The sequence below is a fragment of the Malaclemys terrapin genome, chromosome 3 (assembly GCF_027887155.1).
Source record: "Malaclemys terrapin pileata isolate rMalTer1 chromosome 3, rMalTer1.hap1, whole genome shotgun sequence".
Classification (NCBI taxonomy): Eukaryota; Metazoa; Chordata; order Testudines; family Emydidae; genus Malaclemys; species Malaclemys terrapin.
The window spans coordinates 182896737-182922181 of NC_071507.1; positions in this window are offsets into that span (position 1 = coordinate 182896737).

Sequence of the window (25445 nt, forward strand, 5' to 3'; positions counted from 1 at the left end):
AAAGGCAAATGTCCTCCTTTTGGTAGATACTATTGCTTTTTATTCTAATAAACAAATGGACAAGAAATTAAAGTAAGTGAAAAATCGTCTGAAATGATGGGATATTTTAATTTTTAAGTATATTTTTTAAAGCAAACTCTGATATAAATAGTCCAATTTTGTCAGAGCATGCTACAACAAGAAGCATCTGTTTTCTTGGACTTCTGGTGAGAGTGGATTGAGAGGTGCATATTGTGGTCAGTGGCTTAAGGAGAAGTGAAACACTTTGATATGATTAAATTTGAGAGCGTATAGACTGATTTATATCGTGGATAAGAGCTGAGCTTGTCATTGTATTTCTGTGATTAATTGGATATTTTAACATGTGCCTAGGGCCACATTGTGCTCTCATTTACACATTTGGCTTATTAGCACACCGAGTTACACCAGTTTAACTGAAAGTGTGATTTTAAACTGAATTGGTTAACCCAGTGCAAAAAGCTTTGGTTGGCTTATTTTGGTTTTTACCAGGCTTATTTCCCTTTAGCTTAAGGGGGGACACGTTTAAGGAACACGTTTAAAGCTAAACCAAAATAAGCCACTCTTAAACCAAGATAACTGTGGTTTGCACTGGTTTAACTAGTTTAATGAAACCAGTGCAATTTTCTTTGTACAAAAGGCCATAGTTATGCATCCATCAGCCCCCTTCAGCCCTACCCTCAAAGTTCATTTCTACACTGGGATACAGGGAATCCCAATGGAGCAAAGCTTAATGACATATAGGAAATGAAGATCCTTTGTATACTCCAGGGGTAGCCAAACTATGGCTCGCGAGCCACATGTGGCTCTTTTACCATTAAAGTGCAGCTCGCAGAGCCATCCATCACGCTTCCCGCATTCTGCACTTACCAGACTGGGTAGGGGAGCTTGGGATCTCTACCTTGAAGCAGGATGTTGGGGTAGGGGCTTCTGCCCAGTGTGGAGGGAGGTCTTAGGGCTTCTGCTTAGCAGGGAGGGGAGTCTCAGGGCTTCTGCCCCATGGGGTGCACCTGCCTGGGCTGTGGGCTTCAGCAGGAGCGAGGCTGAAGCCCAAGCCCCAGCAGGTGCCTCCCATGGGGCTGAACCCCCGGCAAGCACACCCAGACTCTCGAATTTCTGAAGATTGTTGTATGCAGCTTAGTAAGTTTGGCCACTCCTGGAATATTCCTGCAAGATGCAACCTCACCTGTTCCACTACTCTTAGGCCCTGATTCAATGAAGCACTTCAGCAAGTGCTTAAAGTTAAAGTTACACTTGTGCTTAAATATTTTACCAAATAGGGATGGACTTAGGCAGGGATGAGTGGAAGAATAGTAGAATTGGCTCCCCATAGCGGCAGAGTTGGGCACTAGCTTTGCTCTCCTGGAAGAGCAAGACCCCAATTACATCCAAACATTGGGGGTGGGGGGGAGGGAGAGGAGTGGGAAAGAGGGAAATACTTAAAGGACACAATCAAGATAGTGCCTAATTTTCCTAAGTTAAAAATACAACTCCATTAGAAATCTATGTTGAGATATATATAAATAGAAGTGCTATTCTAGTACTTCTTTAACAAATGAAATGACCTTCCATGCTACAGATTCCCTAGTCCACAAAGCCTGGTTATTCTACAGACAAGTAGCTAATCACTTTATTATGCCTGAAAAATACATGCTCATTTAAAAAAAAATTTACCACTACAACTCTAAAATTATCAGTGCAATGATTGTGTATACAGCAGTCAAATTTGTAATAGATTTCTGTTCTGCACACACCACTGGCTTTTGGTTGCTCTGTGCTTTCCTCTGAATTTTGATGTGGTTGAAACAAACGCATCTTCTGTTTTTGCACCATTTACAGTATGTCTTTCTTCCCAGCTGTTTCTGTACCACTGTTTTCAGGGCAGTGTAATGTCTCTGATTAAATTGTCAGAGTACCAGTGGTTGAGCAGAGGAGCTATTGTGGAATTTATTCTAGCCTCTGGATTCTGGTTTCATCCATTTATCAGTTTAACTCAACTTATAATCCATCTAATGTAAATGGCTCTGAGTCATGTGTTCTATAAATGCCAGATGCTGTTATTTGAGCCCTAAACCTTTGCCTAATGCTATAAAAGATAGCTGTATTTGGCTAGCTATTGTTATTTAAATGAGCTGAACATGTTTTGCTGATCACTTGACTGAAACTAAAGCATTGTGAGTATGTGTGCTTTGTTGTGGGCTACTAGTGATAGATCAAAGGGACTGAGCTGAGCAGTGTCACAAAATCTAATTAATTACCATATACTTGCTTACCTCTCAAGCTGGCATATAAGCAGCCTCTTAAAGTTGAAATAATAGGTGCACTGTTATATTGAAATAAGAATATCATATTTTGTTTTCAACTTTGTGTTTCTATGTGCATGCTATTATGATTTTAGAGGAAACATTACATTTTAAAAATCGAATCTATTAAAAATAATATTAAACATAAGGAACTCACACTGCAAACATGATTTTGATCCACCCCTTATGATTATTTTGTCTCTAACATGAGAAGTACTCTAAACAAGAACAATAGCCCTTTTGTATAGGAAAAAATGTGAAATTCAATGCGATGCTGAAATTGTGTCTATGTTCAAAAGCAGATACAATTTTTTTTCACCTCGAAGTTGCTGGTTCAAATCTAGCCCAGGACTGGGACTTTCAAAGGTGTTAGGAACCCAAACCTCCTTGTAAATCAATGAGGGAGTTGGGTCCTTTTCTTCATTAGGCTCCTTTGAAAATAGCAATATAGGACATTAGTGACTAAAACTTTCTGCCATCTGATGGCTATTTAGTGGTCTAAGTGAAATGATTTTTCAGATTTGCCCAATTCACAATGGGTTCCAAAAAATACCATCACAACTGGCAATAATTGTTGTCTGGTTGGCATTTGCATCAAAGAGGCCAAAGATTGAATGGGATCAGAGATAGAGGTATAATTTACGGCTGATGAAGCATGTTGGTCAAACATTATGAGGAACTTGCGAAGTTCTTTGGACTTCAAGGCTGTTAGTCTGGCACCTTTTACCCATGGTAAGAGCCTGATCCAAAGCCCATTAAAGTTTTCTTTTAAAGACTTTTTTAAGCCCACTTCATTGCCTTTGGCCAAGATTCAGGCAGTATGGGACTGAAAACAGTGGATTCCAGAATTTAAGATGAACCTATATTTATTTATTTTGATTGACACATAAAAAGGTGCCTATCCCCTGCTTTAGGTTCCTTGACAGAACATTAAGATCACAATCCATAACAAGAGAAGCAATAATAGTAGAATGATGACTCATCTCCCACTTGTAACAACAAAAAGTACAGTCCACTAAAATATAAGACAGAACATCCCCATCTCAGCTCAGATTCTATTGTTATGGGTGTCATATACAGAACCTAAAGTAGTAAACTAAAATAGAAAGAGGCTCCACAAAAACACCTAATCCTCCAAACTCCTCCCAGAAATTCCAGACTCAAAAAGTACCACATACTTCTATTGTATTCTATTATTGATAGGTTCTTATACCACACCCTATGACTGTCATATCGGAGAACCTTCCAGTAAGTACATTAAATTACATGACTCACATCATCATCTGTGGTTCATTATTTCTCTCATCCTTTTTCCCAGATGGAGAGTTGTGTGTGGCATGTAGGGTTGGTTTTTTTGGTAGGGTTTTGTTTTTGTGTGTTTTTTTCCAAATGTACATGCTGCTCAGTGTTTATGTTGGGAAAGGCAGGTTAAAGACATGTACCTTCCATTTGGAGTGGAAGGTGATGAGGTTTATGATGTTGCTTAGTTCCTGTGCAAATTCATTCCACAGTCTCACAGCTCCCAAGAAAGCTCTGTATCCTGCATAGACGAGCTTTACCCTTATGGTCGAAAGCTCCATTGTGCCAGAGGAGTGAAGTTGTTGACCACGGTCTTCATCCTGGAGCTTTAGGCAATCCATTAGATATCATGGGCCCAGTCCACAGAGTGCCAAAACCTCGAACTTGACCCAGTATTCTATGAGAAGCCAGCATAGAGTGGAGGATTATTTTGATATGCGTTCAGTAGCCTGTGTTGCTGAGGAAATGTCACTGCCATGTTCTGTACTAGTTGGAGTTTCCTAAGGGCTGATGGCTTAATGCCCAGGTACATTGCAGCTGCAAACTCTTCAAAGTGTTTCTCTGTGCCCATCAGAATAATTTCTGTCTTGCTTGGGTTCAGCATCCAGCCAGCTGTTCTTCATCCAGGAGCTGATCTCATCCAAGCACTGGGACACCTTGGTGGTGGTGGTAGAGGTATGATGAAGGATATGTAGAACTGTGTGTCCTCTGCATGTTGCTGACACTTGAGTCCATGTCATCTGACCAATTCACTACTGGCTGAGTAGGACTGAAGAAGGAACTGATCCTGTGGGACTCCAAAAGTGACAGGTCTAGTCAGGGCCGGATTAGCTCTCCTGTGGGCCTGGGGCTATTAGATTGTGTGGGGCCCCTGGGGGTTTGGAGTGGGGGAGTGGGCTCAGGGCTGGGGTGGGGGATTGGGGTGTAGAAGGGGGTGCAGCTCCAGCTGGGGGGGTGGGCTCTGCGGTGGGGCCAAGGATGGGACAGGGGGTTGGGGTGCAGCAGGAGGTTTGGGGTGCAGGCTCTGGGTGGGAGTTTGGGTGCAGGAGGGGGCTCAGGGCTGGGACAGGGGGTTGGGGTACAGGTGTGGGTGTGGGCTCTGGGTGGGAGTTTTGGTGCAGGAGGGAGCTCCGGGCTGGGATAGGGGGTTGGGGTGCAGGAAGGGTGCGGGGTGTAGGCTCTAACTGGGAGGCGCTTACCTCGGGCGGCTCCTGGTCGGTGGTGCAGCAGGGCTAATGCAGGATCCCTGCCTGCCCTGGCTCCATGCTGTTCTGCTCCTCAAGGTGGCTGGCATGTCCGGCTCCTAGGGAGAGGGGCCAGGCTGCTCAGCGTGGTACACGCTGCCCATGCTCGCTGCCCCCACAGCTCCCATTAGCAGTGGTACCCAGCCAATGGGAGCTGTGGAGCTGGCACTGGGGGTGAGGGCAGCGCACAGAGATTCCCTGAACGCCCCTTGCCTAGGGGCACATCGGCAAGCTGCCACTTGTGGCTCCAGCCCCCGGAGGGGACTCTGAGGCTTAGGGACCAATGTCCGGCCCGCAGTGCAGAGACTTACCGCGGGCCGGATGAAAAGAAGCAGCAGGCTGCATCCAGCCCACAGACCTGGAGGCCCCCCTTAGCCTGAGGCCCTGGGCTGCAGCCCCTAAAGCCCCGGTATTAATCCGGCCATGGGTCTAGTGGTGAAGATACTGTTTCCAGCCCTCACCAAATATCCATTCAAAAAGTTGAGCCCTTGAAAGTCAACAAATTCAGGCTATTGTAGAGCTAGGTGGGGAGAAAATTCTAAAGTCCTGGGGCACCCAGAGAATACATTCATGGTGGGTATATGGCATTGACAGATGAAGTACAATATATAGAATCTGTGTGGTATAAGCAAAACATGATAATATCTCTTCCCCCAAATTGCCAAAGTAACTAATTGTCACCTTTCTTCAGAAATATATTGCCAATATCAAGAACTAATTGAACATGTTCAAAGCTACATTGTTTGTGTAAATGGGTGTTAATACTGAATACGCAGTGCAGCTGAGTGTGACCCGGGCCATGGCAGGAAATGGCCTGCCATGAACTTTGAGTGTAAAGAAGTCTGTCTCTAGCTGTGAAGAATGTGTATGTGTCTTTGCTCTGCTGCTCAATGTTTTTGCAAGCATAGTCCTTGAAACTGTGATATTTGTGCCAAATTGTTGCTGATCATTCCAAGAAGCTGTAAAAAGTTCAACCAGGAATCTTTAAAAAAAAAGAAATCACAAAATCACAGGAGGAAAAGAAGAAAAAAAATGAGTTAAGTCATCTCTGCTTCCATAGCAGCTCTGTGCCCTAGTCGGTCCCCTTGAAAAGGGATACTGGTGTAGAGGAAACACAATGCAACTCTGGATATTTTTCATGGGGCTAGTGAGAAAATGATGTGCATTCTTCCCAGGGCTGGCTCTAACTTTTTTGCTGCCCCAAGCAGCAAAAAAAAGCGCTGCCCCGCCGAGCCCGCCCCCCCGCCAAGCGCCGCGCCGCTGGAGCCCACCCCCCCCCCCTGCGGAATGCCACGCTGCGCTGCCCCCTGCCACCCCAAGATTGGCTGTCCCTTACCAGGTGCCGCCCCAAGCATGTGCTTGGTTGCCTGGTGCCTGGAGCCGGCCCTGATTCTTCCATCTCCACCCTCACGCATTATGGGACTACACACTTCCTGCTAATTCAGGCCCTGAGCCCCCACATCTGGGCAGACCACACCCCACAGAGTGTGCAGGTGCAGATATAGAAAGGTGCAGTGGCAGTAGCTGATCTCCACCCCATTCCAAGTGGGATGCAGGGTTTTCTTTTTAGCATCAGGCATAATCTTTAATATTTTGTAATCAGGTGTGTCTTTGAACAAAGTTTCTAGACTAATTCCTTCTGCTTGATATTTAAAAGTTGGCGGCAGGAGAAACCTAAGAACTAATCTTTTTCCTAGTAAAGCAGCTTAAACCAGTTCTTCTTACTCTTAAAAGGAATTATCTAGACAGGAACAGAGAATGAACAATGGAAATGCTTTGGAAAAATGCCATGCATGGGTTATTTCTACCATGGAAACTGGAGGAATATGAATTCTATGTAATTCTTGTTCCCTGTCCTTTTAAAGAGACTCATAAGTGGATGGCTCTATTACTGAAGGACATGTGCTTAATTTATTCAGTGAAGATGGGCATATATTACCACATGCAGCCCTATTTCTGTTGGATTGGGTCTCACATCAACTCAGAAAGTAGTGGAAGTTGAGATAACTGTAATGTGTACCACTGACTATCAAAACGAGTAGTATATAAGTCCACTAAAAAATAAACCATGATCAGTATTTCCATTATAGATTCTACATTCTTTCTTTCACTCTGTTTTATAGAAAAATATGTCATTGGAAGGACAAAACTACTACATGCGGAAATGTGCCCAACTTAGCAATTTTGTGAAATACCATTTGAGAATAGAGAAGAACTTTTGCACAAGGAATGAAATTCAGGTCAGGCATCACAAAATAAACAGTTTTTGTAAAATAGAGTGATAGCTAGTCAGCCACCACTGCAACACTGAACAGGAGCTGAGATGCATGGTCTCCATGAAAATGTTCCTATTATAATGTCTCATGTCAGGTATGGTCCACGGCAAACTGTGTTATAGACATTAGTACTACAAGAGCCTTTTGAAAGTGACAGGTATGTTACATGGTTGAAAAATGCAACACTTGTGTCTACACAGCTTTAATCCACAAGGATTGGAAAAGCCATTTGGTCATTTTAAAAAGAAAGTGATTTGGGCCCCTCAAGGAACCCATCATGAATTATTTACTCATAGGATGATTATAGCTCCTTTTTGGGGGGCATGAATAAGATGTTCTATGTGTTGGTGCCATGCTGAAGATTTAAATATCCCACACATTTGAACCAAGCGGGGGCTGTGGCAACTACTGCACAGCTGATGACAACAAAGCCTGGTTTCAAGCTCATTGTCATCACCATGGTGTTATACCAGATGAATGGGTGGCATTGATTCTGATTGGCATATTCATTCACATGCATTCAAAGCTCATGAATTTTACTTAACACGTCCCATTGCTTATTGGCTGGGATTTAATTGGAGTGATGTATTGCGGCACTGCTAGATGAAGTGGAACAGTTTCTTTTTCTTTTTTTTAAGAGTTCCCTTTCTTCCAAACCTCCCAGCTAGAGATACTACTGCCTTATTTTTTATAATCACTAAAGACATTTGCACGTATGGAACCTAGTTCTTGGCTTTATATAAAAGTTTGCACTTAATACTTGGAATTGAAAAAATTAATAGACTTCAGAAGAACAGACAGAGATTTAATGTTAACTTTTGTAATTGGGTTCCCAACTTGTTTATTTAGCATTTTCTTTAGGTACCAAGAAAGCAAGAGGTCTTGGGTTTGTTTGATTGTTGTTTCAGTGGATCTTTTCCAGCTTTCCCATACTTGAACATGTTTTTCAGTTAGCTGAGATGCAGCTTCCCAGTCCACCATCTAGCTGATTGTTGGTAGCTATACAAATAGTGAAGAAATATGAGATTACATGCATCTGTGTGTACATAAAATGTACATAGTCTTGTATGTGTATGTTCAGGATTTTAGTGCCTGCTTGTTCTGTCATGGTGTCTCACTGGAGTTTTAGTTCAGGTAAGCCTTTGACAAAGTCCCTCACCAAAGGGTCTTAAGCAAAGTAAGCTCATGGGATAAGAGGGAACCTCCTCTCATGGATTGGTAACTGGTTAAAAGATAAGGACCAAAGGGTAGGAATAAATGGTCAGTTCTCAGAATGGAGAGAGGTAAATAGTGGTGTCCTCCAGAGATCTGTACTGGACCCAGTCCTATTTAATATATTCATAAATGATCTGGAAAAAGGGGTAAACCATGAGGTGGCAAAATTTGCAGATGATACAAAATTACTCAAGGTAGTTAAGTCCCAGGCAGACTGTGAAGAGCTACAAATGGATCTCTCAAGACTGGGTGACTGGGCAACAAAATGGCAGATGAAATTCAGTGTTGATAAATGTAAAGTAATGCACATTGGAAAACATAATCCCAGCTATACATATAAAATGATGGGGTCTAAATTGGCTGTTACCACTCAAGAAAGAGATCTTGGAGTCATTGTTCTCTGAAAACATCCACTCAATGTGCAGCAACAGTCAAAAAAGTGAACAATGTTGGTAATCATTAAGAAAGGGATAGATAATAAGACTGAAAAATAGCATATTGCCTCTATATAAGATGGGTAGGGATGGTGTCCCTAGCCTCTGTTTGCCAGAAGCTGGGAATGGGTGACAAGGGATGGATCACTTGGTGATAACCTGTTCTGTTCATTCCCTCTGGGGCACCTGACATTGGCCACTGTCGGAGGACAGGATACTGGGCTAGATGGACCTTTGGTCTGACCCAGTATGGCCGTTCTTATGTTCTTATATGTATCTACTGTCTTCATTCTCCCTTCGGCAGGTTCCCTTAATGAACTATAGACTATATCTCCCACAATGCACTGTTGTGTCCCCTCTTGCTGACCCATTGTGGTGAATCATGGCAGTCACATGGCTGTGGCGCATCATGGAAAATGTAGTATGCTTAGGAAACCTGGTCTAGAGAGGAGAACGGGAGTATTAGGCACCCAAAGTATAATGCCCATGAGGCATCACAGTGGTTCAGAAAGACACAGTTTAATGCTAAACTGAGTCTAAATGAAACATTTCAATTCAGGAATGTCGAAAAGTTTAATTTCAATAGAAAATGTCTCAACATTTGTGACTTGAAAGTTTTCTTTTTCAGTTTTCTGATATTCTATTTTGATGAAAAGCTGACATTTTCTGCAGAAAATAAAAAAATGTTAATGAAAATTTTTGTTTAGTCAGAAATCCAATTTTCCACTGTAAAACAAATTTGACAAAAAAATTTCAACCAGCCCTAATATTTACATATTATGTTAGAGTTAGTCCTGGACCAAAGTCCAAATTGGAGCATAAGGATCTTGGTTTGCATCAGAACTGGCAGGTTGAATCACTCTCTATTATGGGGTGAATCAGAAAACAGTATTTAAATGCTCATTTACATCCAGGAAAATTAATCTGAATTAATTAAAGGTGTGAATTTGAAGTGGATTAATTAAACTGCATTATAACCCTGTGCGAACACCTCACTCAGAATGAAAGTGGTTTAATTTGGTTTAGCTGAATTCACTTCCAGAGAGTTCAAGAAGGTAGACTTTAGAAAACTCAGGGAGTTGGTAGGTAAGATCCCATGGGAAGCAAGTCTAAGGAGAAAAACAATTGAAGACAGTAGGCAGTTTTTCAATGAGACATTATTAAGGGCAAACCATCCCACTGCGTAGAAAAAATAGGAAGTATGGCAAGAGACCACCCTGGCTTAACCAGGAGATCTTCAATGATCTAAAAATCAAAAAAAGAGTCCTACAAAAAGTGGAAACTGGGTCAAATTACAAAGGAAGAATATAAACAAATAACACAAGTATGTAGGGACAAAATTAGAAAGGCCAAGGCACAAAACGAGATCAAACTAGCTAGAGACATAAAGGGTAACAAGAAAACATTATACAAATACATTAGAAGCAAGAGGAAGACCAAGGACAGGGTAGGCCCAATACTCAATGAGGGGGGAAAAACAATAACAGAAAATGTGGAAATGGCAGAAGTGCTTAATGACTTCTTTGTTTCAGTTTTCACCGAGAAGGTTGGTGGTGATTGGACGTCTAACATAGTGAATGTCAGTGAAAATGAGATAGAACAAGTTAAAAATTACTTAGACAATTTAGATGTCTGCAAGTCACCAGGGCCTGATGAAATGCATCCTAGAATACTCAAGGAGCTGACTGAGGAGATAGCTGAGCCATTAGCGATTATCTTTGAAAAGTCTTGGAAGACGGGAGACATTCCAGAAGACTGGAAAAGGACAAATATAGTGCCCATCTATAAAAAGAGAAATAAGGACTACCCAGGGAATTATAGACCTCAGCTTAACTTCTGTACCTGGAAGGATAATGGAGCAAATAATAAAGCAATCAGTTCGCAAACATCTAGAAGATAATAAGGTGATAAGTAACCACCAGCATGGATTTGTCAAGAACAAATCATGTCAAACCAACCTGATAGCTTTCTTTGACAGGGTAACAAGCCTTGTGGATGGGGGGAAGTGGTAGATGTGGTATATCTTGACTTTAGGAAAGCTTTTGATACTGTCTCGCATGACCTGTTCATAAACAAACTAGGGAAATGCAACATAGATGGAGCTACTATAAGGTGGGTGCATAACTGGTTGGAAAACCGTTCCCAGAGAGTAGTTATCAGTGGTTCACAGTCATGCTGGAAGGGCATAATGAGTGGGGATCAATTCTGGGTCTGGTTCTGATCAATATCTTCATCAATTATTTAGCGAGTACACTTATAAAGTTTGCAGATGATACCAAGTTGAAAGGGGTTGCAAGTGTTTTGGAGGATCGGATTAAAATTCAAAATGATCTGGACAAACTGTGAAATGGGCTGAAGTAAATAGGATGAAATTCAATGAAGACAAATGCAAAGTACTCAACTTAGGAAGGAACAATCAGTTGCACACATACAAAATGGGAAATGACTGCCTAGGAAGGAGTACTGTGGAAAAGGATCTGGGGGTCATAGTGGACCACAAACTAAAGATGAGTCAATGGTGTAACACTGTTGCAAAAAAAGCGAACATCATTCTGAAATATATTAGCAAGGCACGAGAAGTAATTTTTCCACTCTACTCTGCGCTGATTAGGCCTCAACTGGAATATTGTGTCCAGTTCTGGGTGTCACATTTCAGGAAAGATGTGGACAAATTGGAGAAAGTCCAGAGAAGAGCATCAAAATGATTAAAGGTCTAGAAAACATGACCAATGAAGGAAGTTCGAAAAAAATGGGCTTGTTTAGTCTGGAAAAGAGAAGACTGAGGGGGGACATGATAACAGTTTTCAAGTACATAAAAAGGTCTTACAAGGAGGAGGGAGAAAAAATGTTCTTCTTAACCTCTGAAGATAGGACAAGAGGCAGTGGGCTTAAATTGCAGCAGGGGAGGTTTAGGTTGGACATTAAGAAAAACTTCCTAACTATCAGGGTGGTTAAGCACTGGAATAAATTGCCTAGGGATGTTGGGGAATGTCCATCATTGGAGATTTTAAAGAGCAGGTTAGACAAACATCTGTCAGGGATGGCCTAGATAATATTTAGTCCTGCCATGAGTGCGGGGAACTTGACCAGATGACCTCTCAAGGTCCCTTCCAGTCCTATGATTCTAAACCGAAGTAAGGCCACTTTTATTCTGAATAACCTCGTCCTGGGATTTAATGTGGTTTAACTAATCCTCTTCAAATTCACACCTTTAGTTAATTCAAATGAACTCTCCTGGATGTCCCTGTATAGACAAGCCCTTAGATAATGTTTATAAATCACTTTGAAATACTCAGATGACATGCTATACATGTTCAAAGTATTATGAGTTTTATATTTTCAAATTATTCAAATATGGATAATTATTATAAATGACATCGATACAAAAATTATTTTAAAAATTCCAGTCAAGCTTAGATGTGATATGAACCACATTGAAATGAAGAGTTTTAAGTTAACGATGGTGTGGGGCTTAGTTCTCCCTTTGTTGATGCAGCAAACACAAATTCTTTTGCTACACAAATTCAAAAAGCAATAGAATGTATGAAAAACAAATTATATTTCAGACACATTAGTGTTTTAGGTTTTATAGCTAGGACAGTAGTTTTCAAAGTATGTTATGCTGGTAGCCTGCCGAGCACTTGCCAGAAGTCTGCAGAGAGCTGGCAGGTTACATGGTTTGTTTTCAGCTGCTAAATTGTATAAAAAACTGCTAAAATACAGGGATACTTTCCTATTATTACCTTTCCGTGTAAGCAGTTGATATAGCTGCAGCAGGAATTGGGGGGGAGAAACAGGATGGAGGCTGCTGTGTAAAGCAATAGTTCTATTAAGATGTAGTTTACTGTGATAATGCCTGAATACCTCCGAGGTACAAGCTAGGCAAGCTACAGATAATCTAAATCAGAAATGTTTTTCTCAGACTATATCCATGTTTCTTGTTTTATTGTGTCATGAGTCATGACACTTGCCAATTTATTGCCTTTCAGGTATTGAATCAAGCATCACTGTTTGGAAGTGATATAATTCACATTATGAACAGCTGTCTAATCTAAGTGATTCTTGCTCATTATAAACTCAATCCTGCTTCTGTTCTGGATATAGATTTGCATATAATACAGTGTACCCACTTTTAATGATAAACTCATAGGGAATAAACATCACCAGCTTTTCTCTCTCTCTCTCTCTCTCTCTCTCTCTCTCACACACACACACACACATACACACTTGGTTTATTTGTTAATGAAATACTACTTGCTGATTAATCAGAAAGAAGAGGTATTAATAATAACCACTGCTACATTTGCCATCTTGCAATTTCAGATAGCATCACACAGCATGAAATACAGGGTATGAAGGCAACACAAGCCATGTAAGATGACATAACATAATATGGTCCAGTACGTGAAATTTCACATTTTTAAAACAGATTTTAGGAGAATTGGACATTTACTGCCAATTCAGATAGTCTAGAGGGGACTGACTCAAAGCCCAATGAAATAAGTGGGAAAGGCATTTATAGTGGTAAGTGGAAGTGGTATGTGAATGTTAAATATTAAAAGAACTTGCAGACCAAGAGGCATCCTAGTTTGCTGACCTCCTGAATAATCTTTGTTTATTTGGTCAATTCTTTGTACAACTACAATGAAGATCTGAAACAGTTACATTTGTCATGACAAAGAATCTGAAGGCTAAGAGATTGAAATCCATAGAAAAATAAGGAAACTAATGGTTTGAGGCAAAGTTGTATTTAATAGGAGTCACAGTATACATGGGACACGTCTCAGGACCAGGTCTTCATAGTTCAAAACAGAGACAATGGTTTAAATAACTTTGACATTCCAAAATGTTTGGATCAATACAGTGTTACCTGATCTCAATTATTAGAGCTATACTGTAATTTAAATATTTTCTAGAGCTACTCAGTAATACCATAGGGCTGGGTTTGACACTGGCTATATCAGTGTAAATTCAGAGTAATTCCATGGACTGCTGGGGGGTTACTTCCGTGTAACTGATATTAGGATTTGGGCCATTGTAGCAAGCATCTGTTGAAAATGGGTATACGCATACTTTGGGCTAGACTAGCAGTTCCTAGACTTTTTCCATGCATGACACAATTTTCATGTGTATTGCTTCCTGCAACCCCAGATAGCATGGAAGGTGCTGTTTTAAAACGGTGTCCTCTTCACAGCGTGACCTCGCATGTATGGTACAGTCTCAGAGAACCGTACTGATCAGACTTTGCTCCCACAGGGGGGAATAATCATCACCCCACTCCTTCCTTCTAACTACCTCCACAATGACCCATGAAGCAAGGCACATACACCAGGGGGAATACTCCGTGCCATCTAAATAGATGGTATAAAAAGTCCACTCCCTGTATGCCTGCAGCAGAGCTGAGAGGCACAATCCCAACTGGTGCTCCAAAGGGGCAGTGTGACTCCTCGCTGCCCCCTACACAGTTTAAATCACACTATCCAGCCATTAAGGACGAATTTTCTGGGTTGGCAACCTTAGACTGCAGACAGTATTCCTGCATTTAAACATGCTGATTAAAGTGGGATATTATAGATCACTGGTCATTTTACTGCACCCACCTCTGCCTCATGATCATCTCCAACAGTAGAGATCCAACAGATCCTTTTTAGCACCTCCTTCTGGGATGAGTTTAAGGATCTTCATTTGGCCACTATCAAAGAAAGGAAGATTTAAAACAGCTAATTGTGTTTTGCATGGTCGGTCCTTTTCTGTTCTGCAGAACAAGATTCCACATTGTTTCATTAGCAGTAAGTGATATGGAAGGGAGGCAGAATTGTAGGAAAGAGATCTTTATTGAGAATGCAGAGAGGCCAGCATGCTGTGAAGCCTGTGTTTGTCCCATATCAAACAACTGCTTACATCCCTGAGGTCCAGGTGTCACACCAAACTAAGTACCTCCTGAAATCTGACTCTCTTCCTTTGGTCCCACTCATCATAGTACATGCTCAGCAAGTGTTATGGCTCCATCTACCAGGAAGTAAGATGCTAAGGCCTAGATTCACAAAAGTATATGGGTACCTAAGCAACAGATTTAGATGCACTATGTCTGGGTTTAAGCACCTAAAGGCTTGTCTGCATGGCACTGCAATGCACACTAGTGGGATGTGATTTCTAAAGAGCACCACCAACATGTTGTACACTAACTAGTCCATGTAAATCCCATTGGTGTGCACTAAAAGTTCTCTAATGCGCATTAATGTAGACTGTTTCAAACAATGCAATTTGACTTATGTAACTAACTGAAAGCACTAATTGCAGATATTTGCAACAAAGTTAATATCAGTGATTTGCAAAGCAAGAATTATTATTATTTCAATTCATTTGAAAATCATTTAGCTAATAACTAAATTCAAGAATGTTGTGATTAGTTTGTGGACAATTTACAATAGGAAACAGGCAGTATTTATTAAGTAATTATTGTTGGGGAATTATTCACTCTGTTGTACTTCAAGCATATTTGTCTTCTCCTGTAATTAGAGCTGGTCAAAACATTCCAGTCCTAGGAAAAACTATTTCACTAGGAGGGTGGTGAAGCACTGGAATGGGTTATCTAGGGAGATGGTGGAATCTCCATCCTTAGAGGTTTTTAAGGCCCCTCTTGACAAAGCTGTGGATGGAATGATTTAGTTGGGGTTGGCCCTGCTTTGAGCATGGGGTTGGACTAGATGACCTCCTGAGTTCTCTACCAACCCTAATCTCCTATGATTCTATGATTCATATGATTCTACTGCCTTAACCTACATGGTTTAGCATTAGCTAGAATGTTAGAGAAGTGCTTATGCTAAAATCATTATTTCAAACCCTCTGAGAACCCTCAGGCCCAAAACAGTTGGAGTTTTAAATAGAATGGGCTAACCTCTTGCAAACATAACTCAGCATAATTTCAGATGTCTGGCTGGTAGGATCAGCTCAGAAAAAGCACAGAACTGAGCTAATATGATGAATGCTGAATTCATTTCTCTACTAAGAATGGATGAGCCAAAGCTAGATTAGAACATGTTAACACTGAGCACATTAGTGGGATGCTGGAAAGATTCTTACATTGTAGTTTCTACATAATGTGTGCAGATAGGGGAATGCAAGTCCCTAAGCAGTCATGAATATAATATACATCAAAATAATGTGAAACGGAAACTATAAAGATCACATTTCTGCTAGAAACTAAAAGGATCAAATTTTATTATTAGAGTTTATTTCCACTAATAAATATTTATTATTGTTCCAGAGATAGATATGGTTATCTATCTATCTATCCAGCTATCTATCTATCTATCTAATACTTAGATAGTATAGGTTTTATATGATATAAACACACATATAAATCCGATGGTCTGTGCACTTCTGTGTGTGTATAGATATATACACACTTTTATGTATCTTTCTCTCTCTATATATGTATATCTCCATAGATAGATACACCTATAGATATACTACAAGTTCATATCTGTATAAACATAAATGTAGCATATACATGTATACAATGTATATACACTTGTATGTATCTTTCTCTTCCTATATATATCTATATAGATAGATCAATATACCTATAGATATACATACACGTGCATACATCATCAGACATATATAGGTGTACATTATTTAAACTCAATAACAGCATCACAGTATATGTGTCTGATACAGCGGAATGACTGTGGTTGTCGAGTTCCTAGCCTATGAAATGCTGAATGCAGAAAACATTTTGCCCTTAAATTGAATCTACAATACCAGCTTCCCCTTGACTTTGGCCCCAGCAATATCTGCTGAAACTGCTGGCAGCAGTTTAGAATTTGCTGGTGTAATAGGTGAGCTCCATCAGTCATGGATAATGATCTAAGACAGTTGTGCCTCCTTTTGTTTCCTTTCCCCCTTGAGGATACATTCTGGAGGCATGGCTGTGTTTACCCTGCAATTTTTTTTAAAGTCAGTAATCATGTTTACTTTACTTCCTTCCTCAGCACTGTTTACCAGCTTTGGTGTGGCCAGATGACTAAGTCAATATATTTTAAGGAATACATAACAATGTTGTAATGAGAGTTAGCGGTACACTGAAAGGACAGAGACGTTGGCTGCTGTGTTTTGTACTGTTTAGTCTGGGGGTAATGAAGAGCTCACAGATGACCTGATTTCATTAAACTAGGTCAGATTTGACTGAAACATAGCTATGGCTCTCACCCAGCAATGCAGAATCTTTCTCCCCACCCCCACCCGCTCAGCTCCCCTCCTGTCATCTCAGCATTTGAAAGCTTTCTGGGAATTGGCTTAGAGTTTTGTCAATATTATAGTTAAATATCAGCTAAAATAATTGGTTTCTATCTCACCTCTGTTTGTGCTGCAGCATAGTCTGGGTGATATGGAGGGAGAGTAGTCTCTGAATGACTATGTCTATGTCTTCATTGCAAAAAAAAGTGTTGTTTTTTACACTAGGATAACTAACACATGATAGTTATCTCTCTGCAAAATCCTAGCAGAGACAAGAAATCTATAGGTTTTGCCCGTGAGGTAGCCAGGCAAAGTCAACACTATATCCCTGCCCATGGTTGACCTTTCTAAGGGCCCGTCTTCACTACCCGCCTACTTCACTACTATCGGCGGGTAGCAATCGATCTATTGGGGATCAACTTATCGCGTCTTCACTAGACGCGATAAAATCGATCCCTGATCGCTCTGCCGTCGACTCCGGAAATCCACCGTGGCAAGAGGCGGCAGCGGAGTTGACGGCGGTGCGGCAGCGGTTGACTTGCCCCCGTCCTCACAGCCAGGTAAGTCGAACTAAAACACGCAACTTCAGCTACACTATTCATGTAGCTGAAGTTGCGTAACTTAGGTCGACCCCCCGCTGTAGTGTAGACCTCGCCTGAGTTTATCTCATGGTAAAACTAAAGTGCCTTGTCTCAACTAAAATTTACAGTGGGGTAGCTCATGTGTGTTAGCTATTCCATTATAAAAAATGTACCTTTGTTAACAGTAAAGACAAAGTTTTTATCAGACTTAATATGCTAAGAGAAGCTACAACAGTATATGAGATCTGCTAGCAGTTATGTATTAGACTCAACAGGCATAATGTTGCAAGGTGATGAATATCTCCTGCAAAGGTGTTATGAATTCTCATCTTTCTGAACACCTGCCACTGAAGGAAAGTCTTTTATTGACATCATTTAGACTAGGATACTGTGCAGACACTTTAATCAGAAGCTGCTAGATAACTTACAGGAAACACTCAACTCCTCACAAATCAAGCCCTAATACTGACATGGTGGAACATTCAGGTAGAACATCTTACCAGAAGAGATATTTAACAGGTAAATTTGTGCAGGCTTCCTCTTCAGTTGGTGTAAATCGGTATAACCCCGTTGTGTTAATAATTTCTCACTAATCAATTCCTCCTGCTTAACGGCTTTATTACTATTCTCTGACCTTTTTCCAATTTGTCAGTATTTTCCTGGTGATGTGGTTTCTAGATCTAATCACAATATAGAAGGCGACTGTTACCTCCACGCTTCATGACTCAATGCCTGTGTGCATGTAACCCAAAACTGCATTGGCCTTTTTTGCTACCGTATTGAACTGTAACCTCAAACTACATTAACTGCTGCAGTTTGAGAACTATTTATGTTTTCTGGCTCCAATTTTCTACACTTCTCTTGTCCCTACTTATTCTGTGTGTCTTCCATAACTTCTGATACAATTAATTTGTTCCCTCATTCTGCTTAAAGTCTTAACAGTGGAGGGATCTACCAGTTTCCAGGCACTCAAGCTTCTTATCCCACAATGTCCTGAGGTGGAAATTGGGTGGATTTTCAAAAGCACTTAGAGGCTAACTCTTCCCCCCATTGAAGTCAGAGTTAGAATAGAGTTAGGCCAAAGTTGAGGACTTTTGAAAATCCCATTCATTATTGCTACTCTTTGTTTTTTAAAATTGGTCATTGTGGTGGGAGAGCTAGAGGAAAGCACAGTGGAGTTAAACTGGATTACACCAGTGCAAATGAAATCAGTATCTGAACCCAGATCTTTCACTTTGCATAAGAAAAATCATGCCTCATTTAACTTTAAAACAATTACAAAAAAGTTAGTTGTGTCTTGTTAGAAGTCTACGTGATTTAATATGAAAAAGTTAAATTGGCACATGCGGAATAAGGGAACAGAAAATTATGAACATACACAATAGTGTTACACAGGTGAACCTAGCCTAACACCCTAACTACTGGACCATTCTTCCTCCTTTGTTGTATCTTAACATCTGCTCTTCTTTTGTTGGATGATTGCTGTATTGCTAATGACAATTAAAACGTTTCTATGTTTTAAACCATTGTTTCAGGTCTAATAGCACTGAAATTCCATGGATCAGTGGTTTGCTCTACCTGGGTGACAACTTGTGTCATTAAGGTGAACTACAGAGTTGCTATGAACCACAGTTTTACAGGCAGCTGTACCTATTGTTTCCTTTCTAACTGAAAGATGCATGTTCATTGATTTTTTCCCAAAACAGATTAAATGGAAGGATCTTCATTTTCAGTCTCAGCTTCATCTTTTATAACCTTCAACAAAGACGTAATACTTTTCTTTACTAGTGCCCTCAAATCAAAGAAGGGAGATCAAAACCTCCTGTCTTGAAAAGATTATGCAACTCAATAGGACCTGATCTCGTTGTATTATCGCATCCATTACCACACCATAGTTCAGGCAGGTGTTAGTTTCAATTAACCTGGGATTCAGGTATTCACAACATCTTGTCTGCCAATTACTCACATAATTACATGCCGCAGGACTGTAGAATAGAATCAGCCATCATGCTAGGCATGTGTGATTACTGAAGAAAGGAGGAATTCAGAGGATGTATGGGCAAAGCACAGCTCCAATGATCATGCACAAAAGTGGTCTTTAGTGAAGAAAGCTTATTTGCTAGGCTCTTGCTGATCTCTTGAATGCAGGAACTGTGCCAACACTGTTTGTATGATACACAGATGCCTCACAGCTGTCCATTGTTTTTGTATTCCTAATCAGTCAGTAAGTAAAGTGAACATTTATTTAGCATTTTTCAAGGCAGAAACCAAAAGACAAGGAAGTGAACACTACAGCTGTATGTAGATAGTAATCAAAATATAGGAATGAACCAAATCTTAAATCGAACTTTCAGAAGCCAGGAAGTGAACTGGGAAAGACAACTGCTGACATCTTGACCTGAAATATCCACTGACTTAAGCAATATGAATACCTTTTTTGTATTGCCCTGTCACTGTATTACCCAAATCAATCCTCCATGGGCCTCCACAGAAAGCTCATCTTAGGTCAAAGGTCAAAGGTCATTCTGGGGCTTAAATGCCATGTATCTTTGTACTATTTTAAGTATATAATACCATAGAAAAATGTTAAAATTGCAGGTGATTGCTTTGGAAAGTGGCAAATTCCACACAGCCTTTAGTTCTGTTTTTATAGCCTAAAATGTATGGGCTTTCTGCTTAATTATATCAATATTAAATGTAAGCTTTTAACAGCACGGAAGCAATACAAATATATCCTGTTTGTTTTCAAGCAGTATTTCCCTAGCAATATAGGGCCAGATTCTGATTCCTTGATGCATTTATTATGGAAATAATTCCATTCATTTCAGTGGGAATACTTGCAGGGCATGTTGCTACCCAACATGAGTAAAGGTGACAGAATCTGCTTCATAATTATGAACATGAATCTGACAATAAACTTTACTACACAAATAACAGCACAAATGTGTGTGACATCATCATAATTGTATTTTTCTGATACAAAAGATCAAGATGATTATAGGCTCAGAGGTTTTAAAAATGTAAAATGAATGTTTACATTGCAATTCTTGTGATATATGCAATAACATTTTTTTCAAGCTACATCAATTCAATGCCTACCTACAAAATTCCTCTTTAACAGCTCCTCACTAGACACAAATATTTAAACAAAAGAATTACCCATAATATAGTGCATTTTAATTCCTACAGGTCAAATATTTTTGTTAGTAATAAAACATATGGTTCCTGTCTAACTACCACCATATCAGTGTGATTCTAATCTATAAATATACATATTTATATATTTAGGCAGATACTTTCAAAACATAAACTGTCTAAATATATCTATCTATAATGGGGAGTAACGGGCTTGTTACTGAAAGTTCTGTATTATGCCGAGATAAAATAAATTGAAGACACACTGGCTCTTTAGGAATTTCAATACTAGGAGATCAGGCACATTTGTCCCACAGTGCATCTTTTAATTGAAGTCATATCAATACATCTTGTACAAATCAGACCAATAATCTGTTTGACAAATATGGAGCTGGGGCATTATGACAAACTGGAAGCTCAAGATTAACGCACAGGCTTAGCGACATTTGTCAATGTGAAAATAACAATGGAGCTGTAGCTTAAGCATTGTCTGTCACGAGAGATCAGTTTAAAGATAAAGATACATCACCAAAAGCCCATTCCAGTGCCTAGTGCTGTGTAATACTTAAAAAAGAAAAAGTTAAGAAATGTGTTGTGACTTGATTGGGAAGTGTGTAGTTCTGCTGCCATAGGAGCAGACCAGGAAGCAGACTGACAGGAAATGCACCCTGTACCAACCCTCTATCTAGGGCAGCATACATCCCATGGTGCAACTCCGCTGGCTGGCATATTGTGGGAAAGAGGGGTGCAGACACAAGGCTCTACCCATTTCTTACCCACTTGCACGTGAGGAGGAGTAGCAACCTTTTGGAAACTGCTCACCTCTTCTCCATACTACTCCTCTTCTACTCATAAGGTGGGTAACAAACACAGAGCGGCATGTGGGTGAGGATACTACACACCCTTCTGCCCCTGCACTGACCACTAGGAAGGTCCACAACATGGACAGTAATAGTTAATTAATGGTTGATTTGGGAGTAAGGTGACTAGGTAATGAGATACGGGCTCAAAGGTACAAACCTTTCATCTCTAAGTTGCAAGTCTGAATCCATCTAGCTTAGTAGAAGCCAAGGTTGTTATCATTTGATGGCTTTTATATGTGGCTGTGGGCTACAGGAAATGTGTTGGGTGAACAGTTCCCAGCTGTCAATGTCACAAAAACCATGACCAAAATTGGCCCTAATTAGCAGCCTGGTTGGCAGCCTCAATGGCTAGGGAAAGGAATGAATGGGCATCGAGAATGAACGATCCTTTCACTCCACTAGGTGGTGGTTCCCCAAGGTCAGGGACAGTTGCAGGCAGTGTGAGGAAGCTGGCAGTGCTGCTGTCCATGATGTACCATTTCTGTCAATAAGTGGAACGGCATTTGGGTCTCCAGGGTCAACAGTTCAGCACCAGCACAACATTCATACAAGACTGGTTCTTTGTGCCTATAGTTGTGGTGATTTTGGTAGTGGTGGTGGGGGAGATTATTTATGAGAAGCTGGGATTTGGTTTCTCTTTCCCAAATGCTTACAGATAAAGCAAGTGCTCTGACATCAGCATGTTTTCAAATTAAGGGCACAGTTGTGAACCCCTGCAGGGATGTGAGGACATATGAGTTCCCTTTGCTCCCATACACCGGCTACCCATATCAGAGGTTGCAGTACAGCAGTGGTCCTCAAACTTTTGTACTGGTGACCCCTTTCGCACAGCAAGCCTCTGAGTGTGACCCCCGCTAATAAATTAAAAACACTTTTTAATATATTTAACACCATTATAAACGCTGGAGGCAAAGCGGGGTTTGGGGTGGAGTCTAACAGCTCGTGACTCCCCCCAGGTAATTACCTGGGAACCCCCTGAGGGGCCTCGACCCCCCAGTTTGAGAACCTCTGCAGTACAGGGACAAGAACAACCGCTATGTGCCTGCCTTTCCCTTTCCCTCTTCGGCTGACTTCCTCTTTTTTTTTTAACCACCCAATGACTTGTAATTAGCAAAGAAGCCCCACATTTAGAGGGGGAGGTTTCATCCCAAGCCACTCTTCATTCTTTCAGCCTTGATGAGAGTTTCAGCTTTGTAATCCAGGCTAGTCTGCGTCCCTGCAAAATGTCACTAGTGTGCTTAGAGGCAGAATGCTGACCACTGCCAGATGCTCGGCACATATCTAGGGGTCAGAGAAAGGCTGATCTTTTCAGCTCTGTCTGACCTAAAACTAGAAGGCAGATGTGATCTACCTGCCAGAGGGACACTTGAGACTGGAAGACTCATCTATTTCTGTTAGTCTTTTCAGCTTGCTTGTCTGTTTCTCCAGCTACAGAATTGCACTGAAAACACTAATAAATGCACATTTCTATTTTTGTCATGTTTGCATCATTTAAAAGAAAATAGAATGAGTCATTCAGGAATGGGAGCGCCTTTTGCTGAAAGTCAGATAATATGACAACATCCAGATCAGACACGACGCGATAAGAACCCAGACAAAAATATTATAAAACAATGAGGAATAATTGTCTAGAGGAAGCCATGGAGAGAAAGCATCAAACTAACACAGATGATCAACTAGGATGGCCTATGGTGAAGCTATTTGATTATTTAAATCAACCCAGACCAAACCCTCAGGTCTCCATAAATGTGGAAAGGGAAACATTATAATAGTTTGATTTATCTAAAATCAAATGCATGTAATTTGATGAAATTAGGGGGAAAAATGAATGTTGCCCTAATTTCCACATGCATATCCAGTCCTTAAAATCAGAGGGCATGCTGAACTGGCCTGCAAGCCCTGTGGCAACTGTCAGAAAAATTACACAAGAGTGAAGAAATCCACTGAAAGTAATGTAATATCCAGCTAACCCTCCTCCTTTCCCCTCCTCCCCCCTCCATTTTCAGAAAGGACCTTGAGCTGCTATAGTTGATTCTAGTACAAAAATGTTACAAAATTTCTCACTGAGAAGGCAGATCTATTTTGTGTGTGTGTGTGCATGAATAAGCCTTTTATTTTCTAGACAGAATGCAAATGGAGGCACAGTGAAAATTATAAAGAGGCACTAACAAGGGAATACCAGTCTTTAGGTTAATTTTTTAGCAACTATTTCTATTTATTTTTTCATTAAACAAAGTCTGCAGTTGCAGGGATTGTTGTTATGAAGTCCCTAAAGCCCTATAAAGCATGGTAATGTGAGTAAGTTTTCAGTGTTTAGTAAGTCTAGCTCTGGGATTTTACTATTACCTAATGTTTCCATTCTATGGTACTGTGAAAGCACTATAAATGGCACCTTTCATGAGCCAGTTCGTCTGAGACTAGCAGGATGCTTCTGCAGCATGCTGGTGGATCATACTTTAAATACACACACACACACACACACACTTTGGCCGCTCCATGATGACAGCTTTCATATGAAAGCAGAATTGTCCCACTCATAGCCATTATATCTGATGACATTCTTAATACTGCCTATTGTTTGTAGAAAGAACCTATTGTCTACCCTTGCATATCTGCTGACCAAAGCACATGTAATAAGCATAGCTTTGGACAAACTGAGCCTAGCCCCAGGGAACAGCTTACCGCTGAGCCTGTTTGAATGTCCTTATTCACTGGTGTTCTTCCAAAGAGGAAATGTCCACCATTATGTAACGATTGCAGTTTATCTAAAATTTGAAACAAACAAACAAACAAAAAAAACATTTATTCCTTTGTGCCAATAAAGGTGATGAGTCTTATTTAGAGGCTACTAAGAAGACTGTGTTAATGAAAAATTGCTTGAATAGGAAAAATGTCTGTTTACTTCATCAGGATGATCTACGTAATATAAGCTACCTTTCCAACAAGTGATCAGCTGATGTTTTTAGATGAAAAACTTTAAAAGAAAGAAAATATGCCCTCCTATCGTTTACATGTGTTTTCTGTGCATTCCTAGGGCGGTAGTTTCGCCATGGCAAATCATTAGAAAAAGTCACATGGCAGTCATGATGGAGAAGCCAGGCAAAATTAGTTTCAAGAAGTCAAAATACATAGGCTTTGTATTGGGCTTAATTGACTAAATTCTTAACTGCGTGTACAAAGGACCAAATTCTGCTCCCAATTAGGTTGATGGAAATTCAGAATAGAGCAGATAAATTATTGATTGTGAATAAGTTCTCCAACAAACATAGTGCTTTTTTTCTGTTCCTCAATTGTTTGCAAACAAATTCTGATTTCTGTAATTATATGTTATTTGCAAGTATTCATCAAAGTGTGTGTGTGTGTACATATATACACCCATATATATATATATATATATGTATGTATGTATGTGTGTGTGTATGTATGTATGTAATACCCACACTACTGTATATACACATACGCAGCAGTGTGGGTATTAATAAGAACAAATCTTGTCCAGAAACCTAACTGCACAAATATCTACAAACAATAAAGTGGTATGATCAAAGATGAACTGGAATTTGAATGAAGATTCACTAACACCGTTTTTGCACTGAACTAGACTAACTGTCCTGAAGTTAATGGGTCACTCCACAATTACACTGAGGTAACTGAGATTTGAATTTGACCCTAACTACAGACGGTATATTTTTTAGATTTATATACTATGCACCTTACAAGTTTTTCATGATGTGTTTTTTTTGTATCATGATTGATGTTATGTATTGCCATTTTTAGGTATAGAATGTGGCATGTGCTGTGATATCAAGGTGAAACTAAGGTCTGCTGCACAAAGC